Source organism: Pseudophryne corroboree, chromosome 5 (genome assembly GCF_028390025.1).
Source record: "Pseudophryne corroboree isolate aPseCor3 chromosome 5, aPseCor3.hap2, whole genome shotgun sequence".
NCBI lineage: Eukaryota > Metazoa > Chordata > Amphibia > Anura > Myobatrachidae > Pseudophryne > Pseudophryne corroboree.
This window is the reverse complement of record NC_086448.1, coordinates 475,612,540-475,625,124: the sequence shown is the minus strand read 5'-3', so window position 1 is coordinate 475,625,124 and position 12,585 is coordinate 475,612,540. Positions and strand designations below refer to the sequence as shown.

General features: G+C 42.7%; 1 protein-coding gene and 1 pseudogene across 1 annotated transcript in view; both read left to right on the top strand.

The window, feature by feature from the left end:
• CDH12 (cadherin 12) overlaps nucleotides 1–12,585 on the top strand; it is a 1,390,824-nt gene that overhangs the window by 536,808 nt on the left and 841,431 nt on the right. The gene's annotated exons all lie outside the window — the stretch shown is intronic.
• LOC134930620 (5S ribosomal RNA) lies at nucleotides 1,782–1,899 on the top strand (annotated as a pseudogene).

Genomic DNA, 12,585 nt, shown 5'->3' with positions numbered 1-12,585 from the left:
CGGTGCCGTGGAGGTTTCGGCTGCCATACGTGTTCCCTCCGGTGTCACTCCTGCCCAGGGTAATTTGGAAGTTCAAGCAAGAAAGAGGAATTCTGCTTCTCATAGCTCCAGCGTGGCCCAGACGGCACTGGTTCTCAGACCTGCAGGGCCTATTGTCAGAGCATCCAATTCTACTTCCACAATGCCCAGACCTCCTCGTTCATGGCCGCTGTGTCTACCAGGACCTAGCCCAGCTGTCTTTGATGGAGTGGCTCTTGAAGCTTCCGTCTTGAGGGCTAAAGGGTTTTCTGAGGTGGTCATTCAAACTATGTTGCGGGCCCGGAAACCGGCTTCTGCTCGGATTTACTATAGGGTCTGGCATTCTTACTTTGCTTGGTGCGCATCTAACGATTATGACACTTCCAAGTTTAGTACAGCCAAGTCGTTGGCCTTTCTTCAGCGTGGCCTGGACTTAGGCCTGCGTCTGGCCTCCCTCAAGGTTCAAATATCTGCCTTGTCGGTGTGGTTTCAGAGAAAGATTGCAACCTTACCTAATGTGCATACCTTTACTCAGGGTGTGTTGTGCATCCAACCTCCTTATGTCCCACCTGTGGCTCCTTGGGACTTGTCGGTGGTTTTGGAGGCAATACAAGAGTACGTTTGAACCTCTTGGTTCAGCTGATCTTAAGTGTCTTTCCCTTAAGGTGGTGTTTCTGCTGGCTATTGCTTCAGCTAGAAGAGTGTCGGATTTGGGTGCCTTGTCTTGTACTTCCCCATATCTGATATTTCACCATGACCGGGCGGTTCTTAGGACTCGTCCTGGATATTTACCTAAGGTGGTTTCTTCATTCCACCTTAACCAGGAGATTGTGGTTCCGGCACTTGTTTCTCCTGATCTGTCTCCCAAAGAGCGGTCTTTGGATGTGGTATGGGCTCTCCGTATCTATGTGAAGAGAACTGCTTCTATTAGGAAATCTGATTCTCTCTTTGTGCTGTTTGATATTTCACAAACGGGGCTGGCCTGCTCACAAGCAAACTTTGGCCAGATGGATTAGAATGGTGATTGCACATGCTTATGTGAGGGCTGGTCTATCAGCTCCTGCTCACATTATGGCCCATTCTACTCGGTCTGTTGTACCTTCTCGGGCGGCCCGCCGTAGTGCGACCCTTGAACAATTGTGCAAAGCAGCTACGTGGTCTTCAGTGAACACGTTCATAAGGTTCTATGCCTTCGATACTGCCGCATCCCAGGATGCTTCCTTTGGGCGCTGGGTTCTTGTGCCCGCTACAGTGCATCCCCTCCCATAAGGAACTGCTTGAGGACATCCCCTATGTCTTTCCTTGTGGATCCCAGTATACCCCGCAGCAGAAAATGAGTTTTATGGTAAGAACTTACTTTTGTTAAAACTCTTTCTGCGAGGTACACTGGGCTCCACAAGGTGCCCACCCTGATGCACTTAGCTTCTTTGGGTTGGTATGGCATTAGTTGCTGACACTATTCCTGTCGTGAGAGTGTGGTGTATGTGGCTACTAACCGTTGTAGTCTCTTTTCCTGCTACTGCATTGGGTTGGTTAAATAAAAACTGAGCTCCTGTGCAGGGAGACGGGGTTATAGAGGAGGCGGCGCTATGCATTCTGGGAACAGTCAAAGCTTTTGAGCCTGTTGGTTTTGGATCAAGATCCTACTCTACACCCCTATATCTTTTCTTGTAAAGCCCTATGTACCTCGCAGAAAGAGTTTTAACAAAGGTAAGTTCTTACCATAAAACTAATTTTTGTGCAAACATAGAAGCAACTTTACTATTTACGGCCATGTGCCACTGGATATGCCCAATCCGGTCTGATCTTAGAAGCTAAGCAGTGTGGGGCTGGGTTAGTACTTGGATGGGAGATCCCTGGGAATGCCCGGTGCTGTAACTAACAAATTATTGCTACACTTGCATATTACTGCTTTCTTGGTTCAAAAACTAATAAAGGACATCATTACCGTTTGTTGATTTACTGAACAATGATTTAAAGCCTATATGCACAATTTCCTTTTGTGTCATAGGTGTAGGAGAAATGATGGTCATTTTTTTTTTTTTTAAATCAACATAGACATGTCTCGAAATCAACACACATATGTGTGCAGTCTATCAAAGAACTTGACAGACAGCTAGTTCAACAGAGAAGACAAACAACTCTAACTTCTTTCTTATCTATCTACCTCCGGCTGACTGATACTATGCCTGCTCTGTATCAGTATCATTATTTTAGCATTTAAGCTAACACAATTATAAAAATTTCAGCTTATAGTTTTTCACTGGTTGTCACTCTCATAGACATACATACCACAGTTTGGACTCCACTTCTTTTACAGTATACCTATTCAAATTTGTTTTTTTAAACTGTTATTGCATTTAAGCACACATATCTCTCTTGCATAGAGTGCTCCCCACCAGAGTCTTCTTTTCTTCCTCTCCTTTGCGAAGTCACATATATAGTGACTTAGGGGAGCACCACTGACAGTCACCTTTAATATGTCATAAGGACATTACTAGTTTCCAACATATATGGTAATCAATTTAAGATTTTTTTTAGATCAGTGTGATCTGTGCAATTCTTCTCTGTGTAAATGTGACTGAATGGTTAAAAAGCAGAAAGGAAAAGGGCATGAGGGCCCCTTTACAAGTATAACCAGCATGAGCTCTTTGAGCTGGTCCTTGTTCTAAAAAAATGTGTGTGGGGGGAGACATAGGGGTTTCCAATATTTTTAAAGTCAGCACCACTTACAGGGGGGTAATGCCACTGCCAGGGGACATGCTTATATTGGTCCGTTGCCTAAGATATGCTCCCTCTGCTGGGAGAGTGTTGCAACTCAGAGATTTAGGGGGGGATGGGGGAGGGGGGGGGGGGCGCTGGGTAAGAAAATATGTTTTAAGCCTGTGCATTTTCATGAAATTCTACCTAACTCACCATCAAAATATAGTAAAAACTAAAGTCATCTAATTAAAACTGTAATGTGTGGTGATAAAACAGTTTAAACATTTTTATTGGCATATATCTATGCATTACCAGTTTAGTGTATATGTTGTAATAAAAAAAGTTAGCTTGAAAAGCATGCAAAAAAGTGCAATTTTCATAACATTTTCATGAAAATTGCCTTGATACATCTGCCCCTATAGATATATTTTTTAAATCCTGATATGCTTCTTTAATGCAGTAGTACAATACTCAGAAGCTGCAGGCTGTAAATAAGAGCTAGTAATGAATTACTTGCAAGATGCATCTGCTAATGGAAGAAAATCTAATGGAAGTAGAGACCGTGTGTTATTGTTGGTGGAACCCACTGAATCACTGTTGGTTCCAAATATGTTACTGAACAGAGCTAAACAGAATTGCAGCACAAATTGAGTTTTGTGGCATATCAGGCCATTTCCCAGTGGTGCAAAATTCCAATGATACAATCATTCTTCCCTCTGCTGCAGTTTACTATACTTCTATATATGTAGATTACAGAATGAATAGAGCTTGAATGACAATTGTTAATTAATTTTGCTGTTTGTTATAAGACTGAGAACACTCAAGGTTCAATTATTCAATTGAAATGTGGAATTTTGCTGCTACAAGATAATTATTTTGCAGAACTATTTTGAAAATGTTCTTCACTATATACTGAGTGTAACAATCCAAGGCATAAATAATAAGCCGTCAATAATGATTAATTCAAATACCATTTATAAGTAAAATGGAAAATATTCTGCTATGATATCATAATAACTAGTTTAATTTTCAGATTAATGTTTATTTTAACAAGTAAAAGGGCAGTAAAAAGGGCATACTGACATTTGTTTAATGCATAGATTTTCAAATGCACTCTTAATAATGCCAATAGACCAATATGGAAAACCTTAATGCTCGGAATAGTTGCGAGGGGTCCCCCCTCCTAAGCACCTAAGGCTTGCTGGGACTTGTAGTACTGCTACTAAAAACAATATTCACATTTTAACAAAAAGGCTATCAGCCCCCCATCCACCGCCCTTGGATGGGGGGACAGCCTCGGGCTTCACCCCTGGTACTTGGGTGGCTGGAGGGGGGGACCCCTTGATTTAAGGGGTCCCCACTACTCCAGGGTACCCTGGCCAGGGGTGACTAGTTGGGTATGTAATGCCAGGGCCGCAGGGACCAAGATAAAAGTGTCCCCCGGCTGTGGCATTATGTACCTGGCTAGTGGAGCCCGGTGCTGGTTTAAAAAATACGGGGGACCCCTACGCTTTTTGTTCCCCGTATTTTTGGAACCAGGACCAGGCGCAGAGCCCGGTGCTGGTTGATTAAATATGGGGGAACCCCTGTCATTTTTTACCCCCATATTTTTTCAACCAGGACCGGCTCAAAGAGCCCGAGGCTGGTTATGCTTAGGAGGGGGGACCCCACGCAATTTTTTTTTCTGATTTTACACTAAACAGACCCTTTTTCATAGATAACCATGCACAGATCTCACTGATCCATGCATGGTTATCCAAACTCGACTGGAAAAAGCAGGTCTATTTTTTTGCTGCTTTTTTTAACAAATCGAAAAAAAACAGACCCGCACTTGAGCACTCAGAAACTAACACCCAAATACGAATGAATAGTGAATGGCCGTATTCTATGAAATAACAGCCGCGTTTGACCGATGGTCTATTCATTCTTATTTCGGAAGGCTGTCATTCAAATCATTACGAATAGACCAGACACTGCCGAGATTGGTGCTTAGTAAATTCCCGGATTGGGACTTAGAAAAAAAAACACAAATCGGCCAAACTCAGATTTTTAGTAAATACTGGCCATAGACTAATGACAATAATACAAAATGACACATTAAATATAGTTGTCAAACTCAACAGTAAATGGTTTCTATGGCACATAATGTGCACATAATGTAGCTACCAGGCTAGAAATGGGCCCCTGGAACTCCTCTTATTTATTCAGTATCTTCTTAAGGCCTTCACAGCAGTCAACCGACAGCATAAGCGATGCTGTTAGCTGCAGGTGCAGTCTATGTGCTTAGCATGATCTCGTGAGATGTGATAATCTCACAACACCAAGCTGAGAGTAAGTATCGCACTAGGGGCTTAATTCAAGGTTGACTGCAAAAGCAAAATAGCAAAATCTTCCTCTAATGGGTGAAACCATGTTGCACTGCAGGTGGGACAAATGTAACATGTGCAGAGAGAGTTAGATTTGGGTGGGTTATATTGTTTCTGTGCAGGGTATATACTGGTTTCTTTGTTTTTACACTGCAATTTAGATTTCAGTTTGAACACACCCCACCCAAATATAACTCTCTCTGCACATGTTATATCTGCCCCATCTGCACTACACATGTTTTGCCCATTAGATGAAGGTTTCAGTTTTTCGATCAACCTTTAATTAGGCTCTAGGGCAGCTAACAGCATTGTATTTGCTTAGCCTGGGTGTAAGTGACAGATGGGGCCTGCCCCCTCGAAACCATGGGTGGCCCCGATAACAGCTTAGGGCAGATGAGCGGCGATGGCAGAAATTAGCATTGCTGTCACACTTAGAGGTAAAAAAAGAAAAAAAAAGAAACCTAATTAATCTATTGTGCCGGCGCTGCGACCACCAAGGACCCAGTTCTCCAGGCTGCATCCTGATCAGCCTATTGGTTGATCAGGCCCTGTTTGTGGGTCTTCAAAGAGGGGGTGTTATCAAATGCCATGAGGGACTTTGCTTCAACTGCAGATCTTGTCAGGCAGCTATGGTACAGGAAAACAAAAATTTGGTCTATCAGGAGGGGTTTGAAGGTACTCAGAGGTTTTTCCTGTGTCACCTCTGTTTTCCCCTGAACCCAGGTAAGCCCAGAAAACCTGTTGATGTCATTAAAAATGGCCTTTATTCAGGCTCACAAAGATGATATCACAAGAAATGGAACAAAAGGGAGGGGCATGGACTGCCCACAGCATTTCTGCAATGATGGCCTGAATGCTCACAGCTCTACTTCCAGGCCCACTCTGTGCCCAGTTCCCAGCTCTGCCTGTGTCTCTCAACAGCCTTTCCCAGCATGGTCACATCTCCTCTGGTCTCTGAGTGTTTACATCAGTAGCCAGTGCCCTGAAAGGACCAATCAGCAGCTTTTGCAATTATCTGGGTTAAAATACTCAGGTAAGAGCTGTTTCCACTGCAGTGTTACCAGGTTTTACCAGCTATAAACCCTGCTCAATTCCCGGGAAGAAATCTTGGGTCAGTAGACCTGGGATTTTCTCCTTGGAGCCGTTCCCACTGAGCCGCATCCTGGGTAGGCAGGGCAATTACCTGTTTTTTTTTTGGGCAGTGTAAAATGGGTATAATATGATCTGGGAATACTAATTAAAGTTATATATTTAGATGACAAGTATAACAGAAGCACATCTGAGTAGCTGTGAATTATTAGATCTACAGTAAAAAGGTCTACATTCAATAGTCTACCACGAATGGTAGACATGCATTAGGTCGGCAGGGTCAAAAGGTTGACAGAATAGGTAGACAGCAGAAAAGGTCAAAAGTGTCAAAAGGTCGACATGGTCAAAAGGTCGACGTAGAAATGGTCAACAAAATGTAGACACCATTTTGTTTTTTTGGGGGTGTGTTTTGTTACTATTTCCAATCGTAGTCCACGTGGATGGTAAAGTATGAAATAGTTGAAAAAAAATGCTAAAATAAATAAAAGAAACTTGTGTCAACCACATGTGTGTGTCGCCCATTGTCATTTCTACCTAATGACCCTGTCCACCTGCTGCATGTCTACTATTAGTGGTCGAACTATTGACTGTAGACCTATTTATTGTAGATCTATAGACCGGATACCCCTCTAAGTGGTGCAGGCTCAAATATTTTGAAGCAAAGAGCTAAAAGTGCACAGGTATTTTTATTTTATTACTGTTATCTCAGGAATCTGTACATCCCCTGTGATTTTTTATCAACAAGTAACCTGATACATGGAAAGGCCAGCCAGTATTGAAATGACTCTTGTACAGAGCAGACAGTTGTACTATATTTACTGTAAGGTAACAGAAAAGATGATTGACACTTACAAAACTGTATGGCAGTGTGAGTATTGCAGAGCCACCAAACAAAATGAGAGAGACATTAATGTATCTTATAAACCAAAGCCCACTGTTACCATGTTTCAGTTGTAAACACTGTATGTATGTTTGGGCTTGATAGATTTAATGGAAAAAGACATTGAAAATAGAAATGCTCTTAAAATTCTTATGTTAAGTAAAATAATTGTAGGTGTTTATTTCTATTAATCTCGCTAATCCAGATACGTTGTATGTCTGTATTGTTGGAAATAAGTAGTCTGCAATTAAAGAATTTAATAGTGAAAACATGAACTGCAAAAATATCTTTCTTCATCTGTTTAATGTATTTTATGCAGTCTACATTTTCTATGGTTGCAGTGTGCAACATACCTTTTATTACACATCACATACTGAACATGCAGGACCTCTTGTACATACTGTACATATATTTGCAATTTTCTTTTACGTTGGCCTGAATCTGCACAGTGATCATTAAACGAAAAAAAAATAATTGTGTAATATTTTGAAAAAGTGTTTTTCTTTCCCTGTTCAAAAACTGTGAGTGCTATATACAGTATTTATATATTTGTTATTTGGCTTGAAATTCTCATTGGTACAGTAGTCCCAAAAAAATGCTCACCATTTGAAATTTGTCGAATTGATATCTTACTATAATGCAATAACAGGCATTTAGCACACTTAGCAATTTTGCATGTCTGATCTCCTTTAATCAATCTGTCAATTCATTCCCTTTGCTCTTTCAATTTAAATTCACTGTTTAACCTAAATTCAGTGCACCTTAATTTAATCGTCTAAGCTCATTTACATCAGTGCATTAGCCGTGGGTTTACAAATATTACTACTGCATGAAGTTGTGTGTTAATTGAGCATTCTGGAAATGACTGACAAATTTATCTATCATCATGTTTACTGCCTTTCTGTGATCATTTTTATTGTCTTATCAAAATGAAATACACTCTAAATAAAAAATTACTTCATTGTTCAGGGGAAAGATCACTTTTAAATAACATAGATAAAGAAGATGCTAATCTAATGTTAAATCCAGATTTTTAATGTGTTTTTATTTAGTATGCAAGTAATTGTCTGCCGAGTCCCTGCCACAGTGATCTTAAATTGAAGGCTACAATGCTGCTGATACCATTTAACTAGATGCATATGGCTGTTACTATTCCATTGCTGGCTATTGCCTTTTAGCAGAGCCGTAACTAGATATTTTGGTGCCCTATGCCAGAAAATAGGATTTTAATTACCTACCAGTAAATCCTATTCTCGTAGTCTGTAGAGGATACTGGGAATCCATTTAGTACCATAGGGTATAGACGGGTCCACTAGGAGCCTTGGGCACTTTAAGAATTTGATAGTGTGTGCTGGCTCCTCCCTCTATGCCCCTCCTACCAGACTCAGTCTAGGAAACTGTGCCCGAGGAGACGAACATACTTTGAGAGGATAGATTATAAAAGTGGTGAGATTATGAACCAGCACACACAGAACAATAGGAAAGCCATGCTAACCAAACTTGAACATGAACAGCAATGGCTGAATAAACCAGAATACGTAACCAAGTAACTGTGCAGGAAAAACGAAACACTGGCCGGGCGCCAAGTATCCTCTACGGACTACGAGAAAAAGGATTTACCGGTAGGTAATTAAAATCCTATTTTCTCTTATGTCCTAGAGGATACTGGGAATCCATTAAGTACCATGGTGAAGTACCAAAGCTGAGTGCTGTGGTTCCCGCAGAACTGATTGACAAAACTGATGATCCTAAGAGGCCAAAGTATCAAACTTGTAGAACTTTGCAAACATGTTTGAACCTGAGCAAGTAGCTGCTCGGCAGAGCTGTAAAGCCGAGACACCCCGGGCAGCCGCCCAAGATGAATCCGCCGATCTAGTAGAGTGGGCCTGTATGGATTTTGGAACCGGCAATCCTGCCGTGGAATAAGAATGCTGTATCGTGAGCTTGATCCAGTGTAAAATAGACTGCTTTGAAGCAGGACACCCAATTTTATTGGAATCATAGAGAAGGAACAGCGAGTCAGATATTCTGTGATGAGCTGTTCTTCTTACATACACCTTTAAAGCCCTCACAAAATCCAAAGACTTTGGAGTAGCAGAGGTGTCCATCACAGACATAACCACAATTGGTTGGTTGATATGAAAAGCAAACACTAACTTAGGAAGAAAATGCTGATGAGTTCTGAGTTCAGCTCTGTCTTAATGGAAAATTAAGTAGGGACTTTTGTGAGACAACGCCCCTAATTCTGATAAACGTCTCGCTGAGGCCAAGGCCAATAGTGTGAAGGTCTTCCATGTAAAGTACTTTACGTCAACCTCCGTAAGCAATCCAAACCAGTCTGATTAGAGGAACTGCAGCACCACATTGAGATCCCAAGGTGCTGTGGGAGGCACAAAGGGAGGTTGGATGTGTAGAACTCCTTTCAAGAACGTCTGGACCTCAGGGAGAGAAATCAACTGTTTCTGATAAAAAAATAGACATAGCCAAAGTCTGGACTTTAATGGAATCTAGGCATAGGCCCACATCCACTCCTGACTGCAGAAAAAGCAAGAGACGTCCCAGATGAAATTCCACCACAGAATATTGTCTGTTCTCACACCAAGAAACATACTTCTTCCATATACGGTGGTAATGTTTAGACGTTATCCCTATCCTAAATTGGATCATAGTTGGGATGACCTTGTTAGGAATCCCTCTCCTGGCTAGGATCAGCAGCTCAACCTCCATGCTGTTAAACGTAGCCGCGGTAAGTCTTGATAGACGATTGGTCCCTGTTGCAGAAGATCCTTGCGAAAAGGCAGAGACCACGGATCTTAGAGGAGCATCGCCATAAGGTCCGCATACCAGGCCCTTCTTGGCCAATGTGGAGCAAGGAGTATGCTTGAACCTTTTCCCTTCTTATTCTTTTTAGAATTCTTGTTATCAGAGGAAGTGGAGGAAACATGTACACCATCTGGTAGACCCACGGAGTTGTCAGAGTGTCTACCAAAATTGCTTGTGGGTCTATCAACCTGGAACAATACTGCTTGAACTTCTTCTTGAGATGAGAGGCCATCATGTCGATTTGTGGATATCCCCACCAACGTGTCAAGCACCTGAACACTTCCGGGTGAAGGCTCCACTCCCCCGGGTGCAGGTCATGTCGGCTGAGGAAGTCTGCTTCCCAGCTATCTACTCCCGGAATGAAGACTGCCAACAACGCCATGGCATGTTTTTCCACCCAGAGGAGAATTTTTGACACCTCTGACATTGCTGCTCTGCTTTTCGTTCCCCCCTGTCGGTTTATGCACGTTACCGCCGTTACATTGTCCGACTGGACTTGAATGGCCTAATTCTGAAGTAGGGATGAGGCCTGCAGAAGGGTGTTGTAGATAGCCCTGAGTTCTAGGATGTTATTGGAAGGACAACTTCCTGACATGACCATTTTCCTTTAAACTGCACCCCCTGGTGACTGCTCTCCAAGCTCTGAGGCTTGTGTCTGTGGTTAGCAGAATCCAATTTTGAATCCCGAACCTCCAACCCTCAACCAGGAGAGAAGTCTGTAGCCCACACAGAAGGGAGATCCTGGCTCTTGGAAACAGTTGGATCCTCTGGTACATGTGAAGATGTGATCCGGACCATTTGTCCAATAGATCTAGCTGGAAGGGCCTCGCATGAAACCTTCTGTACTGAAGCACCTCATAAGAGGCCACCATTTTACCCAGAAGGCAAATGAACAGATGCACCAAGATCTGGGTTGGCTTCAGGACAGCCCGAACCATAAACTGGATTTCCATAGCCTTATCCACAGGAAGGACACTCTCTGAGAGTCCATGTCCAGTATCATTCCCTTAAAGGAAAGTCTCTGTGTCAAGGTGAGTTTTTGGTAAGTTCAGAATCCACCTGTGATCCAGGAGTAGTGTGGTTGAGAGGTAAATACTGTCCATCAACTGCTCCCTGGATTGTGCCTTTATCAGAAGATCGTCCAGGTATGGAATTATGTTCACTCCCTGTTTGCAGAGTAGAAACATCATCTCTGCCATCACCTTGGTGAACACTCTCAGTGCTGTTGGGAGACCAAATGGCAGGGCCTGGAATTGTTAGTGATAGTCCTGCAGTGCAAACTGTAGATAAACCTGATGAAGCAGCCAGATCGGAATGTGAAGGTACGCATCCTTGATATCCAGAGACACTAACAATTCCCCCTCCTCCAGACCTGAGATCACTGCTCTCAGAGACTCCATCTTGAATTTGAACACTATTAAGTACAGGTTCAACGACTTGAGGTTCAGAATCAGCCTTACCGAACCATCTGGTTTAGGTACTACAAACAGGTTGGAATAATATCCCCTGTTTTGCAGGTGAGGTGGAACTGAAACAATGACCAGAGTCTGTACCAGTTTTTGAATGGCATCCTGTAAGGTTATACTTGCTTCCTGTGAAACTGGTAAGCCTGATTTGAAGAATCTGCGAGGTTGGTGCTCCTGAAACTCCAGTCTATAGCACTGGGAAATAAAATCTATGACCCAGGGATCCTGGCATAATGTTGTCAAGATGTAACTGAAAATTTTTAGTCGAGATCCCACCTGCCGGTCTTCCAGGTATCGGGATCCACTGTCATGCTGAAGGCTTTGAGGAAGCAGAACTTGAGCTCTGTTCCTATGAACCTGCAGTTGCTGGTTTTCATGGTTTACCTCTAGCTCCTCTGGTGGCTGTAGAGGAACCTCTGTTTTTGCACTTGAACTTGGCAGTCCGAAAGGACTTTAGATTAGGTCCTGAGTAAGCCTTCCTGGCTTGGGTAGCTTCAGAAGGAAGTTACGTGGACTTACCTGCAGTAGCTTTGGAGATCCATTTGTCTAGTTCATCTCAAAAAAGGCCTCTCCTGTGAAGGGTAGACCTTCCATTACTTCCCTGGAGTCCACATCGGCAGTCCACTGGCGTAGCCATAAGCCTCCGCCTGCTGACACTGCCATAAAATTTAGAGTCCTGTAAATGTTGCAGGAGTAAAATAATCCTGCAAGGAACCTAACCCCTCAATTAGGTTACCCAACCATTTTGTGATGGCCTTAGTAATCCACCCACATGCTATAGTGGGTATCTGTGCACCCCAGCAGCTGTATACAAAGATTTGAGTGTATTCTCAATTCTACGATCAGCCGTGTCTTTTAGGGAGGCTGCACCAGGGACAGGCAATACAATTTTCTGTGACAGCCTGGATGCCAATGCATCCACTATCGGTGGATTTTCCCATTTTTTTCTATCCTCAGGAGGAAAGGGAAAAGATGATATCAACCTTTTAGGGATTTGAAATTTCCTATCAGCATTAACCCACGGTTTTTCAAACAGGGTATGCCTGCTTAGTACTCACCACTCTTCTCTCTTCCTTTGACACAGGAAAAGTGTCGGAGTATTTCTTTTTTTACATTAAAATAAGATTCCTCAGTCTCCTCTGTTACCTTTTCAGCGATATGCAGAACCTCTCTAATAGCTTCTATGAGAGCCTCTATTCCCTGTGATAGAGTAGCCTCCCCCACATCTGCATCCACCTCC